The following is a 20,515-nucleotide window of genomic DNA, read 5'->3' as shown; positions in this document are numbered from 1 at the left end:
AGGGCCATATGTGTTTGTGCAGATTTCTTTGCAGAAGAGGGTTTTAACATATTGGTTCAATGTGCAGGTGTGGTGGGTCACTTATATTTGTCTCCAGTTGGATTAACTCATGCACTGTAAATAATTCAGCTTGACAAGATTTTCCTTTCAGTTTGCCTTATTACTAACCTCTTTTCTTCTCCCACCCTCCTTTTTCTTCTTCTTCTTTTTTTACAACAGCCCCCTCGCTTACATCACCGTGTAGTAGGATTTAAATAGCTATACATGCCATGTTTCTCCTGGAAACAAAACACACGATTGGCCAGTCCGGCAGCCAGCCTCTGCCTACCAACAGGGATAAGCCCGACCTCGCCAGCCAATAGCGGCAGGGCTCGTGCCGCGGCGAGAAGCCAATGAAACGTCTGTCACTAAGGGAGGGAAATACATAGAGGCATGAAAGGTCTGTCATGTGTGTTATAATATTCTCATGCCATGTCAGTGATTTTATTTTCGCTCTGATCTTAATGTACTTTAAATCGTAGATTAAAGAGATAAGTGGTTGATCCTTTGCTCGGGGTTCTAATTCGGTATCCAGAGAACGGAGCTCACTAGGAATGCGATGTGTAGTACTATCAGGTTGTAAAGGGGAGGGGGAAGGTGGAGGAGATTTGCAGGAGTGTGCAGTAATGTAAGTACAGTTTTCTCCCTTGCTTTCTGGTGTGTGTGTGTCTCCCCCCCCCCCTTTTAAGGATCCTCGGGGCAGTGAAATGTAGCATAAATCTCATGCCGAATCTAGCTCCTCTTGTGCTGTCTCTTCCCTACCCTCCTTATTCCATTTTAATTTTCTTGGAAGGGCTTGGAAAAGCAAAACAAAACCATCTTAAGATGGCTTGTGCGTCAAGCAGACGGCTGAGATTTAATAGTATCACAAAATGAATGTTATGCAAAGAAGAAGAAGCAGCAAAAAAAAAAAAAAGGAAGGTAAATACATTGTTTACATGGATACCTGTGCCTGTGTGTGTTTCTTTGTGTGTTGGGAAAATAAAGTGGAGCCGGGGATTGAGGAAAAGAGGGGTTAGATGTACTGTTAATGTCCTATCAAATCTTTGGTGTGTGTTTTTTTTACAAAATAAGTAAAGAGAAAAGGGTACTGGCTTGTTCAGAGATGCTGAAAAAGACTTGCAGGCTGCTGCTATTGCTGCTTGCAAATCCCTGACAGGGTTTTTATACATAAGAGAAGCTTCAGGAAAAGCCAGTGTGGAGCAGTTTTTTAAAAATCCAGAATAGTAAGCAGTGCTTTCTGGGTTCCAGTTTGGCACAGCCAAAATGAATGTACCTGTCCATTGAGCCAAAGCAGATAAATAAGCCTCTTTTACAAAATTTTCATCCAAACCTAACATAGGTGGACCATTTTAGAGAAAGCAGTAAAGAAGAAACTGGGAAGATGATTTAGAGCTTATAAATGAAAAATGCATGTATATAGCACTGCAAGCAAACTAGTCAGAGTATGTAACAGCAGAGAGAAGCTTATGTTTACTTCTGTTTTATTGTCTTTTATTGGCTTCCTTTCGTCAATTCTGGGCCTCTCCTCAAAACAAGACAGAATAAATAACTGTTTCCCAAACAGAATGTTAAATATATTTAAAACCTGAACAGTGTAATATGACTAGATAGCCACTAACAGCGTGCTGTTTGGTTGCCACACACAACTTTCAGAATTAAGTGAACGTGGTAAAGCTGTGGTACTTCTGTGGGGCTTTGAGACTGTTGCATTATGTGATAATAGTTGACTGACTGAGTGATCTGGAAGAGGTATGCTTTTCTAGACTGAGAGACAAACCCCTTAAAAAGCAGGGGCAGGGCAACAGCAGTTAGGCAATCTAGCTTGCTTCATTTGATGACCAAGACATGTTTCCAGATGTGAAAGAAAGCGGCATTTGCCAGCAAAGAATAATATTACTGTTTAAAAACATTTCTGTTTAATTATCATTTTCCACTTAAATTTTATTTTTCTTGAATTGTTTTTCTAAATTGAACGTTGAATCCAAGATACCCCTAAATATGTTTTTTCCCTAGGATGTTTTAACAAGGAAACAGGTAGTTGGAATCCTTCCTAGTTTCAACTCGGGATAATGACTCTCAGATAACAAATCTGCTTGGTAATGAAGCGGAACAAAACCAATGTGGAACATCAGAAACCCAGAATCTCATAGAACAGCCAGACCGTTCAGAGGTCTGGTTAGAAATAAGATATTTTTCATTATTCTTCTTCCTCCTTCTCTTACTGTGAATGGCAATGGTGGCCCTCTAATCTTTTGATTCCACAGAGGGCTGAATCAAGGTCATAGGGTTATACTTACAGCAGCTCACCATAAACCCAGCTCTGGATAATGCTCTCACTTCCTCATTAATAAATTTTCTAAATAAAACAAACATTAAAACAAATCAACTGATGGCAGTAATGATGTTTCTAGGATTTCTGGGTCAACATTAACACAAAACTTATGGTCCAATGCAGAAACTTGTATGTTTTAGATTTAGGGCTTCATATGGAAATATAAAAAGACAGTCACACTACACTCCTAACCACATTTCTGAAGGGACAAGTTCCAACTTGGGAGTGAGCTGACAGTCTCACATTTTTCTAATCGATGTTGTTGCTTTTTCATACTGAAAGCATTGCAGCCACTGGCAACGTTTACTACCTTGGACAACTGGTCAGAGCTGTGGCCTCTTGCACTTTGCTGGGTAGTCCACTTCTAGATGATCCACATTATATCTATCTTTCACCTGTGCTTATTGCACTCTTATACCAGCAATTTTGGAAAGAGAAGCAGCAGCAGCACAATGAAGCGCGGGGCCGGCCTAATTACATATTTTATTTGAACAAAGGCACCAGATGGGTAATAATACATTAACATTAAACAACATATAATATAACTGAAGCCAATGCAGTGGATGAATCATAATAAAAACTAAATCCTACCTAGCCTAACTTCTGCCACCAAAAGCCAACCTAAATAACATTAAAAAGTCTTTAAATGTTTCCTAGTGCTTTTATCACATTTGGTGAGATATCGGTGTAATAAACCTAATTTAACCTAACCTTGCAAGAAATGACTTTCAAGTTCTAACATTGCAGTAGAGAAGACCTCACAACATGCTCTTGATGAGTCTGGGAGATGACAATGTGGAAGAAGTAGTCATGTATTTAGGATCCAATTCAGTAAGTGGAGCAGAGATGGGGAATGCATGGGAAGTCTTAAAGACCCAAACAGGAGGTGGGCTAACACGATGTTAAGGACATACTTGGACAGCTATTTGTAAATAAAATTCTTCACTTCTAGTGTCGATTTCTTGCCTGAGGCAAATCGAGCCATTCTGTCCCGTGTCATATAAACCGATCTAAAAAGTACAACTACTTATAATAATTTCTGCCTCAAGCATTTGGGTGCAGATGGTATGTTGGGATTATTTTTTTAAAATAGTGCCACTAGATCATAAACATATTGGGTCAGGTTGTACATATCCCCAATGAATGACAATTCAGCTGCACAGACCTTGAATGGCGGTCAAAATTAAGACAAGTCAAAGACTCTTCCAAATAAACACATTCTGCATTTTCCCGTCCCAACGTTCTGTGGAAAAGCTGTGCTGTCTGGCTGGCCTTCCATTCTAAGAAACTGCCATTTTTCTATATTTAATCATAGGCATAAGTGAACCACAGGCTATTTTTCCCCCCTGTTTTCCTGGAGAGAAGTTTTTATATTTAATTTTCTATTATTTTTTGGTAGCATTGGATTAAAGCTCTTGACTTTTTAATTAAAGATCAGAGGCACTGAAGGGCTGTTTCTTTTTTTGAATCGTGTACTTTGCAAGATGAAATATGAAGTGCATGTTCACTTCATTCATCTTTCTCCACTAGTCAACAAATGCAATTTAAAAATTCCCACAAAAGCAGTAGGACGATTCTCCTCTCTCATGTGCTACAAATAGGCATTAATTATCAACATACACTGAGCCCAAACCACACTTGGTGGCAATCAGTGATGTCACTAGGGCCGTACATTACTGTGTGGATGTGCAATGCATGCAATGTTGATTCAGATTACTTACCGCACAACGGTATTCTTTCTGATATTATGCCTTTCAGGGAATGAGATTTTTTTTGTCGAACTTAGTTATACCACTTTTTCTGGGACAATGGCCTCTCCTAGGAAATGAGTTAGTGAAGCTTGAATTTCCATTCTTCTTAGTTGTCCTACCCTTTTTTCCATAAAATGTGTAACTACCTTGAATTTTGGCACAAGTAGAGTGTGCATTATAAACATTAAATGAGGCATGATCCCCACATCTGCAAGCAACAGTCAATACTTTCTGTGTTTTCTGTATTGTTATTTATAATTGTGGGGACTTTTGTCTAAATTTGGATATTGGAAGAGAGGATAAGCAAGAAACAGAAATCCAAGGAAATGGAAATGTGGAAACAATTGTAATGCACCATGATATCCAATCAATATGATTCTTGCACAACAAAGGCACATTCTGGTGGCTTTAATTTATTGGACCTGGTATGCTAACTCAGTACTTTGTCATTTTTATACCACCTTTCTGCTCCAAAACAGTTAAAGTAAAATTAAAGTAAAACACTAAGAGTATAAAAACAAAATAGGAATAAAACAAGGACAAACAACACCAAAAAATGGATAGAAGTTGTCTTTAGCAATTAAATTGTTGAATTTAAAAGCCTGTCAAAAGAAAACCTCTGTGATATCTGAGAGAGATACAGAGATACAACCAGGAAGTTGATTCCAAAACTGTAGTGCCACCACTGACAAGGCACTGTCTGAACACTTACGCTCAGACACCATATCGAGTGTGTGTTCAACCTGGAGGAGAGGGGAAAGAACGTACAAGTAGAAAATGTGAAAATGACCGACATGGCTATAGTGCCCTTGGAACACCACCACAGCAAATAACAAGCAATATACTGAACACACAGTGTGTGAGGGATTGAAAGAGAAGAGGGAGTAATGCTACCTGAGTGCTCTGCCACCGTTAGCTGTACACCTTGTGGAGGAAGAGAGACTACACTGACTGTGAGTATACATACTCCTTCCCCTTTGGGGGTTGTTGTGGAACTCTTGCGAGAATGGGGACAGCTTTTTCTGCCCCGTTCATCCATCTGTGAGAATGCAAGGTAAAAATGCTCATGAGTGTTGACTGGTACAGTAGTGGCAACAGTTGGAGTACCTGGTCTTTGACGGCAGAGAGCTTGCATGGCTGCGGGATAAGGGCCTTGCCTGTGTGCGCGCGATCCTGCTCCTAATTGCTGCAAGGTAGGAGCAGTATAGTTCAGACGACACCCATATTCCCATAGGGACTCGGGAGGCATGGGAGCGGGAGTACCCTGTGTGGGTGCTCTGTCCTGGCATCCCTGGGTATTGGAGTAGAGTAGAGTTTGGTGTTGGATATTTGTGTCTGGAATTCTAGAGAAGCGTTAGCAATGTGCTCCAATGCCCAGATGTGTTGCAAGCTCAGGGTGTAAAGTGCTCTTTCTCCATAGTGTCCTGCTACCAGAATTCCCCCTTATGAGCATAAAATGTGTGTGATGGAAAAAAAATATGCACCTGATCTAGGGATGGTGTAAAGTTGCACCATTGACCGGGGTGCGCGTAGTCTGGGAGAGTCTAGAATGTAGCATAAACGTGTTCTTCCTCTGTTCCGGCCATGTCGAAACCACAACTCCACTTGGTTTTGGCCATTCCACCAACGTATCTGCACAATTGTGCCAAATGTATCTCCCACAGCAGTAGCATATCTGGTGTTCTGCCAGCATATAGAGCTCCCATCAAATCTTTTATTTCCTCGTCCAGTAAATCTTTAGTATGGGAATGTGCCCTTAAAGACTGGGCATTAGATGGAAAGTGGTACACTTCAAGTGGTAGCCCAAATGGATAAATTACATTGTTGTGGCACACAACTGTAACAATGAAAAGCTGCAGAATGGAATAATGTTGCCTCTTCAAATAGATGAGTTTACACCAATGGGAGGCCACTGCAATTCTGCACCAAGACTGATTTTCAGATGGCAAAGCAGGTGACACAGATCAGATGCATGTTCCTGACACTGCAAACCAGTCTTGCTGCGTGTGAAAATATTAGGGCAGATGAGCACTGTAATTTTTTCTCTTTATTTTCAGAAACGCTTCCAGTAATTTTAGCCAGCTTAAAAAAAACATCCCCCATTCAGACAGATCCCAATCTTACGTCAGTAAAGGTCTCTACCTCTGGTAGGATGTTTAAAAAAAAGATCATGAACATTTGTCGAAGCAAGTATCAGGCTTCTCTTTCATAGTGTAAAGAGCTGAAACAAAAAAGTACCTCATTCATTTTTTTTCTAGTCAAAGACATTTTAATTTAATTATGCTGGACCTTAACTGCCGGGCATAAACATAGGCTAAGAGGAAGAAATAGTTGTGATTATGTAACAGCTAATGGCGCCTTATTAGAACAGCGAGTATACCATGATAAGAGATCCCCTTTCCCCTTTCCCCATCTTACAGAATTCTTACAAGACTAATTACTTTTCTTGCAGCTCTTCAGTGAAACTTTGTAATCCATACATTTATTGGCTATAGAAGGACATTTCCTTCTCTGCAATAATAAAATAAAATTTAGTGTTAGCTAGAGATACAGGCATCCCAACTTCAGGCATCCCAAGTCCTGATACCAATAATATAGACGTACATATTATGTATTATAATCAAGTCTGTGATTGCATTCCCTCTTAAATGTCTCTGATCAGTCTCTATATCGATTCATAGACCACCAGTTGTCGTTTTGGTGATGCAACTAACTTCTTTTCTAGCTAATGTTGGATTTTTAGCTAAATTCTCCATACAGTAGTTTTCTTTTGTAACTGAAGAAATGAAACATTAGGCCCTCAATGAATTATATAATACATTTGAGATCTGGACTTTATGGAGAAAACATGCTGTTGTCCCGTCTCCGTCCCCCACTCACATGATATAAAAGATCCTCCCAGAACTTATTTATGGTGCAATTCACCCTTGCAACATTTTTCATTTTGTGCAATTAATAGTTCCAATGAACATAGAGAGATAAACTGAACATTAAGCTAAGATGTGTTATTTATGGGTTGCTAATTTGGTTACACATTTTACTGTGCTGGACTGCTGGTTAGATGTTTGTCCGATGAATAATGTGATATTTGAAGGCTTTAAAACTCTTGGTCCCGTAATAGGCATTATCATATCTAGTTGATGACAATCGGATGTTAGCATAGAAGTGCAAATGTTACTACAGGATACTTACACTTTATTTATCTTGAGACACCTGAACTCTCTTACATATACTAACACAGGGGTAGGCAAACTAAGGCCCGGGGGCTGGGTGTGGCCCAATTGCCTTCTCAATCCAACCCGTGGACAGTCCGGGAATCAGCGTGTTTTTACATGAGTAGAATGTGTCCTTTTATTTAAAATGCATCTCTAGGTTATTTGTGGGGCCTGCCTGGTGTTTTTACATGAGTAGAATGTGTGCTTTTATTTAAAATGCATCGCTGGGTTATTTGTGGGGCATAGAAATTTGTGCATTCCCCCCCCAAAAATATAGTCCGGCCCACCACATGGTCTGAGGGATGGTGAACAGCTGAAAAAGGTTGCTGACCCCTGTACTAACAGATTTATCACCTGTATAGTAACACTTGTTCTTTATATTTCTTTGTAATATAGTTATATAGTAATATAGTAAAATAGTTGTAAACTATTAGCAGAATTCTATACAACTTTAAAAGTTGCCTTGCAAATTCTATGATCCAGCATTTTCACATTTCATAAAAAAGGAGGAAATTGCCTCTATTCTTTCATTAAAATATGAAATTGACATAAAAAAAATAAACAGCAGTTCGAAAGATTACTTAATATTTCCTTTTAAAATTCTCCATGCAAGGCAATCACTCATTGATAAATCATATAACTATGTTCTTGGTCGTCGCTTTCCAAATTTTATATAGCACCCTTGCCCTTCCCCACCCCCACCCCCCGCTTTTCTGCTTGAATTATCCTTCAGGATGAAGGCTCTAAAGTTGGCTTTCTAATTATATAACATGGGAATGACATAAGGCCAAATTCTACTTGTGCTCTCCACCCACCCTATATGTCTCCCACGTATCCATTCTCTTTCTACATTAAATAGAAAAGTATTTCATAAAAGCACATTATTGCAGAGCATAATTTTACATTCGTTTTTAGGTTCTTTTGTAAGTACTACAGTGGGTTTTTACCCCTTATTTCATCCAGTATTTGAGGGGACGTTTAAAATATCTTGTCCCTTTCCAGAAAATTGTGGACTCTTACTGTATTATGTATTGATTTTGGTTTGGACTATGACAAATGTATTCTATATTTTGTGGAAGTGTTGGCAGTTGTTTTACCAAGGGTTTTACCAAGAAGGCCATTTGCTGTATAGATTAGAAAACAAATAAGAATTATAATGCTCAAGGATGTTGGTTTTCATACTTTTGGCCACTTCTCCTCTAAAGTTAATACTGTACTTTACAAAGTAAAATAATCTTTAAAGTAAATCCTGCTATCCAAAGTGTCAAGATGGTGGGCCAGATCCAAACAAAAATATATAAATTGGGTGGAATTGTTTCAAAATATGTCTGCTGAACGTGTTGTAATTGGGAAATGTTGTTCAAATTATTACTAAAATGTATTGCAGCAACCACGAATTGAGTGGAGGAAAAAACTAACACAAACAGATACTGCTGTACTCCTTTTTTGGACAGTCGTTTAACACACAACGTCCAAATCCTGCAGCACAGATCATTTACTTACAACCTTGTACAGGTTATAGCATAAAATAAATTTTAAATAATTTGATATAAATAAGGAAGGATATATACATCACACAAAGACGGGTAAACTAGGAAACCCAGAAAGCAGGACATTTTAAAACGGGCCTTTTCAATACACCAATGGCTAAGACTATTTAAAAACAAAATTAAATAGTCATTCGGCAATCTTAGAACTTTATAAAAGCTGCACTTCTTTTAATTCCCTCTCCCCCCTCCCCAGTAATTCCGAGTCAGATGCCATCAGCAACATTTACTCTTAAGTAAGAGAGTTGAAAATGTTACCGTTAACTCTTTTTCAATGCATCAAGCTTAATGCATCTTTTTTTAAAAAAGAGCAACACAAAACCAAATACACTATCAAAGCATTTATAGCAACTTTTACTATATGATTTTAATTTTCAGAAATTATGCAGTAGCATCCATGTTAATACATGTAGCATAGACCAGGTCATTAGCTGCACAGTAAAAATAAAAAGGATTTCTATTTACCTTTTAACTGTTCCAAGATCTATCCAAGTGATTTAGAAAATGTTGACCTGCAAAATATAAGAGTAATAATCTAAAATGTTCTATATCTGGAATTGTAATTTCTATTTCCATTTTCAAGGTGTATGCTGATGAGACTGATTATGTGATACTTGAGTCTTACATAACCAAGACTTTCATTGCAAGCGTTTCATCCCACCCTTACCCCAAGATTTAATGAAAAACAAAATAAAGGAATGTAGCTGTTTATCTTTAATAAACCTTGTTGCGATACATTGGACACATATCAGATTTAATGGAAATACAATGCATGACTAAAATTATGGTTATGTAAGTGATAAATAGGCAACAATATAGACAAATAGGTATGCTATAAAGTAATATTGTATCAATTTTTACAACACTCTTTTTTATCAGAATAACAGGTTGTCTACTATCAATGGTCTGCCTAGATAATGAAACTAAAACATTGCTTTGCTTCTTAAAATGAACATACCACATTTCTTTTTAACCCTTTTGCTTTTCTACCCATCTTGCAGGTAGAAATAATCTCCTAAAGGGTTTAGTTTTTTTATGGATAGAAGAGCAGAATGAATATAAAACAATACTATGCAACTACATTAATATTAGGATTGTGTCATCCTATTATAACAATTTTAAGTTGAATTTATCGTAGTATATATAAAGGGCCTGTTACCCAAAAAAGAGCCTATTTGCGAAGCCTAACATACACCTATAGGTGGCAGTCTGCTTTCACTAAAAAGATGCTGGACTTCTCATTCACAGTGTTCAGAACTTGTGCATGGAAATTATACTGGTGATGTGCATGCATGTACGTGCTTGGAGAGAAGGGGATCAAGGAGGATCTATGCTCATTAAACATACAAGAGAGAAACTTGTGTAGCATTGTAACCCATTTACAGTTTCCAGAAACGAGTGAAGATTAAATGTGACTTCAGAAGGGTTGTTGTGAGTCTTGGTTTAATTTATTCACTGACCAGGACTGAATTAATTAAAAACATTATAGATGGAAATAGCCCAGTAGTTCTGCAAAACTAATTTTCAGCACCAGAAACTAATGCGTCAGTTTAGTTTTTATATTGGAACTACTGGGACTTCCATGATCCAAACCTCATTTCTGTTATCCAAACCTTCGATTATCTGGTTATCAGCATTTCTGGCAGTAATGTCCTGAAAGACCAATACCATACCCAAATTAGTGCTACTGCACAAGCACAGCATTTCATCCATCTTGTCTTAATCTTTCACTTGCTGAAGCAGCAAATCAAAAGACCCTGCCCTTTTTCTTGTCCCAGTTCACAGTGGCCAAGATAAGCTGAGATTTCACATAAGGAAGAAAAGGCAACCCTGTATCAGGAGGTTGTTCATGTTTGATGTTTTATTATGTTTTCATATGCATTAGAAGCTGCCCAGAGTGGCTGGGGCAACCCAGCAAGATGGTCAGGGTATAAATAATAATAAAAGTATTATTATTTGCTATTATTATTATAGTCCTATAATATTCTGACGCCAGTTTGCGGGGAAAGGCTGTGTTTGAATTATTGCCTAAGAATACCTCACAAATGGTGACGATTTTGCCCATTCTCATTTACCATATTTTTCGCTCTATAAGACTCACTTTTCCCCCTCCAAAAATTAAGGGGAAATATGTGTGCGTCTTATGGAGCAAAAAATATGGTAAATGAGAATGGGCAAAATTGTGGGAGCACTCCCGCCGCGCTCCAGAGGCTTTGCATTGCTTTCGCTGAAGCCTGGAGAACGAGAGGGGTCGGTGCATACCGATCCCTCTCGGTCTCCTGGCTTTGCTTCGCTTTCCCTCTCTGCGCAGCGCCCCTTCAGCCAAGCGGGAGGAGAAATGGAAGGGGCTTCGTTTCTCCTGCCGCTTTGCTGAAGGGGTGCTGCGCAGAGGGAGAGATTTTTTTTCTTGTTCTCCCCCTCTAAAACAAGGTGCGTCCTATGGCTGGGTGCGTCCTATAGAGCGAAAAATACGGTGATTATACAACCAATGCAAGAAACTATCTTATGCTGAGTTGGCTCAACGCTCCATCTATCTCCGCATTGTCTGCACTGACCAACAGAAGTGCACCAGAGTTTCAGGCAAATGCTCTACCAATGAGCTACAGTTCAATGAGCTACCAAGCTGCGGCCTGGATTGTGCACTCACCTGACCTGTGCTCCATTTTATGAGCTGGAAGAGCAGTTTCTCTCTTCCATCATGCATATAATGTAACAAGGGAGGCAGGTGCTGCATTCACAGATCTGTACTTTGATGGCATGGTTTTTGCTTTATTAGCCACCCTGTTTTTATAAAGGAAGAGCTATTAAAACTGTTATTTAGACGCATGAGTCTTCTGCTTCACGTAGGCCGTGAATAGTATAAGAAAGGCCAGGAAGGGTGCCCCTCTGTGCTGCCTCCTTAACTGGAGTGCTAGTCCAATGGGTGTATAAATGGCAACGTTTGGATAAGTGTGCTAGTGCTGGCACTATCATTATTACTGCTGCTATTTAGCATTTGTTTAGTAGAATCAGTGCACCATTGCACTGTCTGTTAAGAAGACTTTTATAGATAGGACAGAGGGAAACGGAAAGGGCAGGACTTGATAAGCAAAAGTAGAAAGGATAAAATAGTAATGACTGCAGGCAAAAGAATAGCATCATCTCCAGACTATCTGTATTTCAAGGGAGGGATTCAAGTGAACACGAAATCTAGGTTTGCACAGCTAAAGTAGGTGAAAGAGCTCTGTCGCATCAAATTCACTTTAAAAAACCCTGTTTTTTGCAGTTAAGAAAGTGATGGGGAAATGAAACTACAAAGTGTGGGGTGAATGAATGATTAGCAGGAAGATGCACAAGCAAATTGGGATGTATTCAGGATGAATGCTCATTGTCATAGAACCTCCTTGCAAACAAACAGAACAAATTCTCAATAAAGACCAGACAGAATTTATCCTCCATGTAAGCTTTGTGTAAGCAAATGTGGGTGAATGCTCAATAAACAGGATGTCTGGAGGAGCCCTGAGGACAGAGTGTGCTAGTAAAATATCTGTAGAAAAGTTGGGTTTTGCAGACAGATTTGAAGGAGGGAAGAGAGGTGACTTAATAGACAGTGGTGGGAAGATATTTAGGATTAGCGCATTAATTAAAAACTGGGATATAAACTTAAATATGAAATCAATTATTTTTTAAAAAAAATTGGTTGTAAATTATTTAGTCTCGTTGTTCAACTGACTATGCTTTTACCTTTAAAATGTCAAGGATTCTGTATGATGTAGACTATTTCCGTGTTAATATTCCTAGCACCCTTGAACAACATTAGCTGAACAAATATTGCAGTGATGATACCCTGGAGTAGTTCCCTAAGTCCCATTACAGTTGGATAGAAATAGAACCTGTTTAGGACCAACATTTCCTATATATAAGATACAGCTTGAAAATAAGATTCCACCATCCCCAGATCTGAAGGTTTCTGTAGAAAAATGGTACACAGTAAAAATGAGGCTTTTGACAATTGCAGTGTGATAAAGTGGAGCAGGATCCATATGTACTCAGTTTTGCTGGAGTTTATGAGGCTTTCACGGGGAATTCCTTTTGCTGTATAGATGCAATTGATAGAGCCACAAAAATTAGATATGGAGGAGAATTCAATACTCTTGAAATAGTATATGTCTCCTGTTATGGCCACAGAGGCCTTAGCGAAAAATGTAAATCTTAAAAGTCACTTAAAGGTCTGGATAAATCATTCCACTTCTCACTACTTCTCAATCACTTAACTGAAGGCCGAAAGAAAGCAGAACATTTAGACTGCTGCTCCGAGCCAGACAGTTGCTTCAGTACAACTGAACCATGGATAAACCAGATATAAAAGGCAGACCTTTTACATTAAAAGTAAATAGATTGGAAGGTGGACGGTTAACTATATTCTTGCTCATCAGCCTGACTTCTAAAACCTCTGAATACAAACAGAATAATTAAATATTTTAGGATTTTCTTGATTCATAAAGCAGCACTCCTCAATTCTTAGATTAATTTGTACAGTCTATACTATATACAAGTGAGGAGATACCAATTCATAATGTGATGGATGCAATATATGCTGCTTGACACAAGTTTCCATTGCTTCAAAGACATTTTTGTCGGGATTGTTTTATAGAGTGTAAAGGTGCACCATAAAACATCTGATGCTTTCTAAAAACAAGTCCTCTAGCTCTCTTGACTATTTTATTCACCTTTGGTTGCAATTTTAAGCACACAGTGCAACTGTATGAATATTTACTTGGTAAAAGGCGAAAGATTTATACGATCTGAAGAGAAACCAGAGTATGTATATGAATATTTACTTGGAAGTAGACAACACTATTTTCAGTAAGGCTTACTCCCAGGTAATTGTGGATAAGATTTTTCCCAGTTTCTACGGAACTCAATGGGATATATGTCAGAGTAAATACAGATATATTTGGGGCATAAGTAATAATATACAATAATTAATTAAACACATATTAAAAGATTATGTGCCTGCTCCCAAGGTTACAGTCTAAATAAATCAATACCGGCAAATTCTGAAGTAACAGATTTTGCTGCACTAAATACAGCTAAATACGATGGAGCAAGTACTGTTTGTAAACCATTGCTGAATTTAACAGTGGTAGTAAATATTAGTAGCACTGATATACTGTACAGGAGTAAGGCTACAGAGTCCCGAAATGCATGTGTTTGGTTTCATATGGTTTTTGTTTTTTTGTTTTTACATTTTACACCACCTTAGGTTGAATATCTGGAAGATGAATCTTATGTTCTTGAGGAGTTAGACTTCATATTGACGGGATTCAAGAGATGAATTCTGGATATTTGTAACGAAGAGGTGATTAAACGAGTCATCTTTTGCTCTGATCACTTTTGCCATGTGCTTATTTCCCAATTCTTCAGAAATAAACAAACGTTTCGGACAGCTAAAAATTGATTTTGCTCTGCAGAATGCAGCAGCAAAATACGAAGCATCTTACTCGACAACATACTCCCCCTCCGATATGGCTAAAATAGACATCACTGCACTTCATCGTTATACAGTGCTGGTACGATCGCAGTGCAAGAGTATCCTGAGGTATCCATTGAAAGGTAGTTGATTCAGACTATGATTCTCTGCTTTTGAAATGAAAATGTATTAAAAGTGTTCGGTCAAGCAGTTACTTTGTTTTAATGGTTAATGTAAATAAATATATAGATCAGTTAATACTACGTCTCAAAGCAAATGATGTTTTGCAGTTATTTTACAAATATACTAGCTTCTCCTAAGTATACAATATAATGTCACTGTTTGGGAAATCAAACTTGTGTGACTCATGAGGTGTTCATAGGCTGTCACCGCTGCAAGGGCTACATCTCTGATTGCAACTGGAACAGAAATCCATCTGTTAAAGCTGTGATTAATTCATTGATCAACTGCCCATGCCAACTAATGGATTCATGCTTCACCCTGATTTGAGGATTCCTTTAAAAGTCAGGTATTTTAAGATAGGTACTTATCGCTTTGCATCAGCATCATGATTAGCACCGGAAATGTGGAGCTTTCAAGTGAGTCCCCATATTTAACTGTGTGTTAATAAGATGGACACAATCCAAATATATTTCAAGTACAAGGAAATTCTGATTGCAAGGAAAAACAATGACTAATCTGATGCAAAAATGCCAGGTGCCATCCAAATCTATTAAATGTAAGTGCAGCTTTTCTATAATTTAAAATGCAATGTGGATTACACTCTTTAGTAATGACAAATTCCAGACAAAATAATGGAAGCAGATAAAATATGCTTACAGATAGGCTAAAATAAATTGAATAGTAATATTAGTTTAATTTATTGCTTTTAAGAATGCTCATAGTAGTTTCAGAAGTGGTGATAGCCATGTATTTTAGCAGCTGAGGATGAAGTTTTCATTGAACAACAATTTATTTTTAAAATAAATAAATAAATAAAAAATGATCATTCTCTGCAACTCTGGAAGTTTTGGCCAGCAAAACCAGGAAAATAATGCTTAAAAATAACTATTGATCTTATCTTTTTGAAGTGCTTTTAAACATTTTTTCTTACTGAAGTCTGCCCAAGCTGACTCAAACGTCATCAGATAAATATAGAAAAATCGCCTCCTTGCCCGCTAGAAAGTTGAAGCAAGGTCAGGTCTACATACATATCATGTAATTTAAGGTTGCCAGATGTCTCTTACTTAAAGGACTTTCCTTATTCCAGAACAGCACAGCTCCATAAATGCAATGATCATCCCTCCTTGTTTTAAAATCTTCCAGCTCCATAGAACTTCACAGAGACTTCAGCTTGGCAGTCTGCTATGCTTTTGAAATTTTGATCTGGCAACCTAATTGCAGCAAAACTTCATCCAGCATTTGCGTATATTTCATTATTTCCCTGCCCTCAACTCCTACAGTGACAGTTTAGATAACTCCACACTTACATAAGCTTTCCCCCCACTACAGCTTCTGGTTGTTCTTGCTATCAGGGTTGTTAAAAAAACAACACTTACCATGAATTTTTTTATAGCTTTTTTCTGTTTTGTTTACAGTAGTATTTATATTTGCAGCAAAGCATTTGGATCTATTTTGAAGTGTGCTAATTCATACAGTACAACCTCTAAATATAATACTGTAATAAACATTGTTGTGCATTGTTGTTGAATTCAGTCCTTCTCTACATACTTGGCTGCAGCTGTCCTTCTGGTATATTAAGGTTAAAAGAAAAGGTAAAAGGTAAAGGTACCCCTGCCCATACGGGCCAGTCGTGTCCGACTCTAGGGTTGCGTGCTCATCTCGCTCTAGAGGCCGTGAGCCAGCGCCATCCGAGGACACTTCCGGGTCACGTGGCCAGCGTGACGAAGCTGCAGCTGGCGAGCCAGCACCAGCGCAGCACACGGAAACGCCGTTTACCTTCCCGCTATAAAGCGGCCCCTATTTATCTACTTGCACTTAAGAGTGCTTTCGAACTGCTAGGTGGGCAGGAGCTGGGACCGAACGACGGGAGCTCACCCCGCCGCGGGGATTCGAACCGCCGACCATACGATCGGCAAGTCCTAGGCACTGAGGTTTTACCCACAGCGCCCCCCGCGTCCCTTAAGGTTACCGTTAATTAAAACACCCACCAAGATAACTAAGTTATAGTGCAGCAATGGGGAATCTGCAGACCTTCAGAAGTTGATAGACTGCAGTTCCCATAATCCCTGATCGTTGTCCACACCCTTCTAGTGTCCTGATTTTCCAGGGAGAATCCTGGAATTAAGAAAGCCATCCCGGCTTCTGATTTCATCTCGAACTGTCCCTATTTCCCCTGCTGCTACTGCTGCTGCTGCTGAGCTTGAAGAAGAGGGTGAGCTGGCGCTTGTCCCGAGCAGAGGTGGTGGTGAGGGAGCCCCCCATGGCCTCTCCAGGACTGCTGCCGCTGGCCTCCTCCCTTGGGCAGCTTGTAGCGGCTGCTGGAGAGCAGATGAGGAGGAGAAGAGGCTGTTGCCACTGAGGCCCAGCCCCACTGTCTCCCCTTGGTGGGAACAAAGGAGTGGTAGAGCGGAGCGCAAGGAGTCTTGATTTTTTAATTAAAGAATGCTTTGTGCATCCACATTCAATCCTCTTTTCTAAAATTTATTTCTTGGTGTATGTTTTTCTTTTTGTAACCCTACCAAAGAATAAAATAAAAGCAGGATTAAGGAGTTTTCTCAGGACAGTGGAGGGTGTGTGAGCTGTGTCCCATTGGTGATGGCACTCACCATTCTTCTGATAGGAAATGCTCTGCAGGGAGGGGAACAAAAAAAGGGGGGGTTGAGGAGGGTCTGTTGGGGAGGAGTAAGAAATGTCCTTATTTTCATCTGAGGAATGTTGGAGGGTTTGCATTGTCCATGCTGTTGGGAGTCAAACACCTGGAGAGTCACAGATTCCTCACTCCTGTCTTGTGGTGTCAGAAGGGCTGGAATGTAGCTGGAAGGATGGGCAAACTTACTTAGCAAAAGCCTAATTGCCCGTGTCTCCAAAGACCTACTTTGGGTGCGCCTATGAATTTGGATACATAGAACAGAGCTTGGGAAATTCATTTTAAAAGGGGTTGTGTTATGATATCCAAAAAGGAACAAATTCCAGATGCAGTTCATCCTTTTATAAAACTGACTAGTTCAGTTCATGTTGTGTTCATCCAAATGATCGTTGGTAATATTTTTCACCATTCACTATATGTTACAAGATGCAATGCTGAAGTATAAAATATACATAAGAACACTAAGAAAGCATTGAAACATACACACACATACAGAGAGAGAGAGAGGAAGGGATGTGAATTGTTTAAAATCCACCAACGATTAAAAAGTATAAATATGTGTAAAAAAAAAAAATCATGCAAAAGAATGGACTTGAAGATGAACTAGAAATTATTAGATCCCTGCGCCCCAAAAAGTCCCATTTGGAATGCAGAACTTCTAATTGTTTTAGATCCCACCCAATATTATTATTATGGTCCGTTATTCTTCAAAACCTTTCCAGAGACTTAACAATGCCTCCATCATAGCTTGTTTTAAACCGTACATTTTTCTATGAAGTGCAATAGTTATTGGATGGCAGAGTCAAGATAATTGATGGTAATTGGTTTTTTGTAGGGGGACATCTTCAATGAGCTCATTTTGTTTCGGAATCTTGCAGTTTAGGATAGTTATATTCAGCTGGCATAATAAAGCAAATGGGGATCCTTCAAGAGATTGAAATTTGCATATTAAATAAAGGTATATTGATTTCTCTCTTGGAAATATACCAGGCCAAGACACAATGTTTCATATTTAATATTTCTTCTGGTACTTAATTTTTTAATAGGTTGGTAACATGTAGAGTGTCTTGGCCTGCTTTACTCATCTTTTTTAGCAATATTTTTTTGAGGGAGGGCTTTTCAAATACCCAGTACTAGGTAATGGGTGACTTTAAATTTGCATATATTTAAATGAATAACAAAATGCTAATATACTATGGCCACCTTGAGGAGTGGTAATCTTACTAGTACTACAACAAATGAAGTTGAAAGAAAACTATTTTTATAATGATGACACTTCAATTATACTATTGTTTTAACACTGTCAGTGAGTTTTGCAGAAGCTGTAAAGAGTACTCTGCTCAAACCAAACCAAATCATTTATTTTTTTGAAAATCTGATCTACAAAAATGTAAAGGTACATCCTAAGATAATTGCATTACATTGCTAATGCAAGTCCTACTTAAAATAAAATTTGAGTCAATTAGGTTATATTCATGGATATAAAACCTTTTGATTAAAGAGCTGCTCTTTATTAAACCAGGAAATGCATTTTAAAATATATTAAACTATATATTTTAAATCCAAGTATTTGCAAAAACTGCAGGCAGCAGGCTCATCCCTGTTTTTTTCCACACGGGTATCTATTGTGTGGCACATACATAAATACATACATACATAATCTGCAAATAACTGATATATGATGCTCTATTTTAAAACTCATTTTATTCCCCTTCAATTTTATGCAAATTTGATTGATTACTCAATTTAACCTTATATGGTTGATATGAGTTAAGGTTTCATTAATGGTGTGACAATTATAAAAATTAAGAGCAAGTTCTTAAAGCATTTTTTCAGCAAATAACAAAGCACACCAGGATCATTTTCTTCTTATAATTGTCCCATGAATTGCAGATAGGTGAGGATCCTGCCCTGCCCCCCCCCCCATCGCCGCCCACAGCTTGGGATACCTGATAGCACAAGATTTCGTTTTGTTTTTCATGTCATAGATTAACAAACACTTACCAATCTGTGATTGTAAAAGGAAGCAACTAAAAATAGGAACGAAGTCTAACAAAGAGTGTGGTAAATATATAAAGTTATGACCTAGTGATTGATAAATTATAGGAATTTTGAATCAATATGAAATTCCTATGTTCAGTCGTATTCATTCTGTCATACTGGCATCAGTTTAAATGTATGTGATGGGGGGGGGGAATGACAGAGAATTCAGTTACATAATCCATTAACCAAGATGGTTCAGCAGAATCAATGTCACATTAGGTGCTTCATGGCAGCCAGTTGCTGGAAAACAAACAACAGAAGCCACATTCTGCAGAATGTTTTTGCACAGCACTCCACCTTTGCTTCCCCAGGGTCCCTGAAAAAGAGTGCCGCTTTTGGGTCTATGCTGAAGATTGCATGGTGACTGGAAACAGTGCAGAATGCATCAACCTGACTCCTAAATGTATGGCATGCTACAAGAGTTATTGGGCTTCTTCACACTGGCATCCAGGCTTCATGCAAAGTGCTGCTTTGATCTGTTTGAAAATAATTTGTTATGTTGTATAGAAGTGCCATATTCTTCATACTCTTCACAGGCGGAGAGAGATCTGTCAGGAAACAGTGGACCGACGTAAAGACACTCCTTACCATAGGTAAAATATTGTTCAGGTGAAATATTGTTTGTGTAGATTCTTTGTTCATTCTTATTATATACATCAATTTTATTTTAGCACTCTGCACGTAGCATGCTTGCTTGCTTGCTTGCTTATTTATTTACGAGACATTGTTTCACACAAAGTATTGGGTGAAACATACAAAGTATTAACTCTGGGGTTCGGGTTGTTTTTAAGTTAGGGCTAGTAGTCTTTTTTAAATAATATTTTTTTTCTGTAAGAAAAATAATGGTTATTCAGGTGAGGGCCTTGGCAAGCCACCATGCCTTGTCTGTTCTGTTCCTTGTCAATAATATTACTTGGTACATATCTCAGTATCTTAATGCATAAGATATAGAGTTACCGGTATATTTTTCTCCCCTTCTCTACCAGAAATCAATCAAAATACAGTCCCTTCAAAGATTTCAGCCAAAACAGAAATATCCATAATAAGCAGATTCTATCACGGCCTGGATGGGACGCGGGTGGCACTGTGGGTAAAAGCCTCAGCGCCTAGGGTTTGCCGATCGAAAGGTCGGCGGTTCGAATCCCCGTGGCGGGGTGCGCTCCCGTTGTTCGGTCCCAGCGCCTGCCAACCTAGCAGTTCGAAAGCACTCCCGGGTGCAAGTAGATAAATAGGGACCGCTTACTAGCGGGAAGGTAAACGGCGTTTCCGTGTGCGGCTCTGGCTCGCCAGAGCAGCGATGTCA

General features: G+C 38.7%; 1 protein-coding gene and 1 long non-coding RNA gene across 10 annotated transcripts in view; one reads left to right on the top strand and one right to left on the bottom strand.

Moving 5' to 3' along the window:
• ARMC2 (armadillo repeat containing 2) overlaps nucleotides 1-20,515 on the bottom strand; it is a 92,813-nt gene that overhangs the window by 53,672 nt on the left and 18,626 nt on the right. For 4 of the 6 annotated variants that reach the window (XM_081186572.1, XM_081186571.1, XM_081186568.1 and 1 more), the window contains exons 2-3: nucleotides 9,353-9,399; nucleotides 2,340-2,398 (exon numbers count right to left, since the gene is read on the bottom strand). The gene's annotated coding sequence lies outside the window, so the exon portion shown is untranslated. The remainder of the gene's footprint in view (nucleotides 1-2,339; nucleotides 2,399-9,352; nucleotides 9,400-20,515) is intronic. The other 2 variants (XM_081186573.1, XM_081186570.1) reach the window with 1 other exon arrangement.
• LOC308583034 lies at nucleotides 7-20,186 on the top strand. 4 transcript variants are annotated; one of them, XR_014006002.1, is made up of 4 exons: nucleotides 371-439; nucleotides 14,133-14,228; nucleotides 14,341-14,482; nucleotides 19,749-20,186. It is a non-coding gene; the product is annotated as an uncharacterized lncRNA (long non-coding RNA). The 4 variants fall into 4 exon arrangements; XR_014006003.1 differs by lacking the exon at nucleotides 371-439 and adding an exon at nucleotides 446-667 and having other exon boundaries at nucleotides 19,749-20,185; XR_014006004.1 differs by lacking the exons at nucleotides 371-439; nucleotides 19,749-20,186 and adding exons at nucleotides 446-667; nucleotides 16,487-17,996 and having other exon boundaries at nucleotides 14,341-16,101.

Source organism: Podarcis bocagei, assembly GCF_964188305.1.
Source record: "Podarcis bocagei genome assembly, chromosome: 3".
Classification (NCBI taxonomy): Eukaryota; Metazoa; Chordata; class Lepidosauria; order Squamata; family Lacertidae; genus Podarcis; species Podarcis bocagei.
The sequence above is the reverse complement of the archived record's forward strand: the minus strand, read 5'-3'. Positions and strand labels throughout refer to the sequence as shown.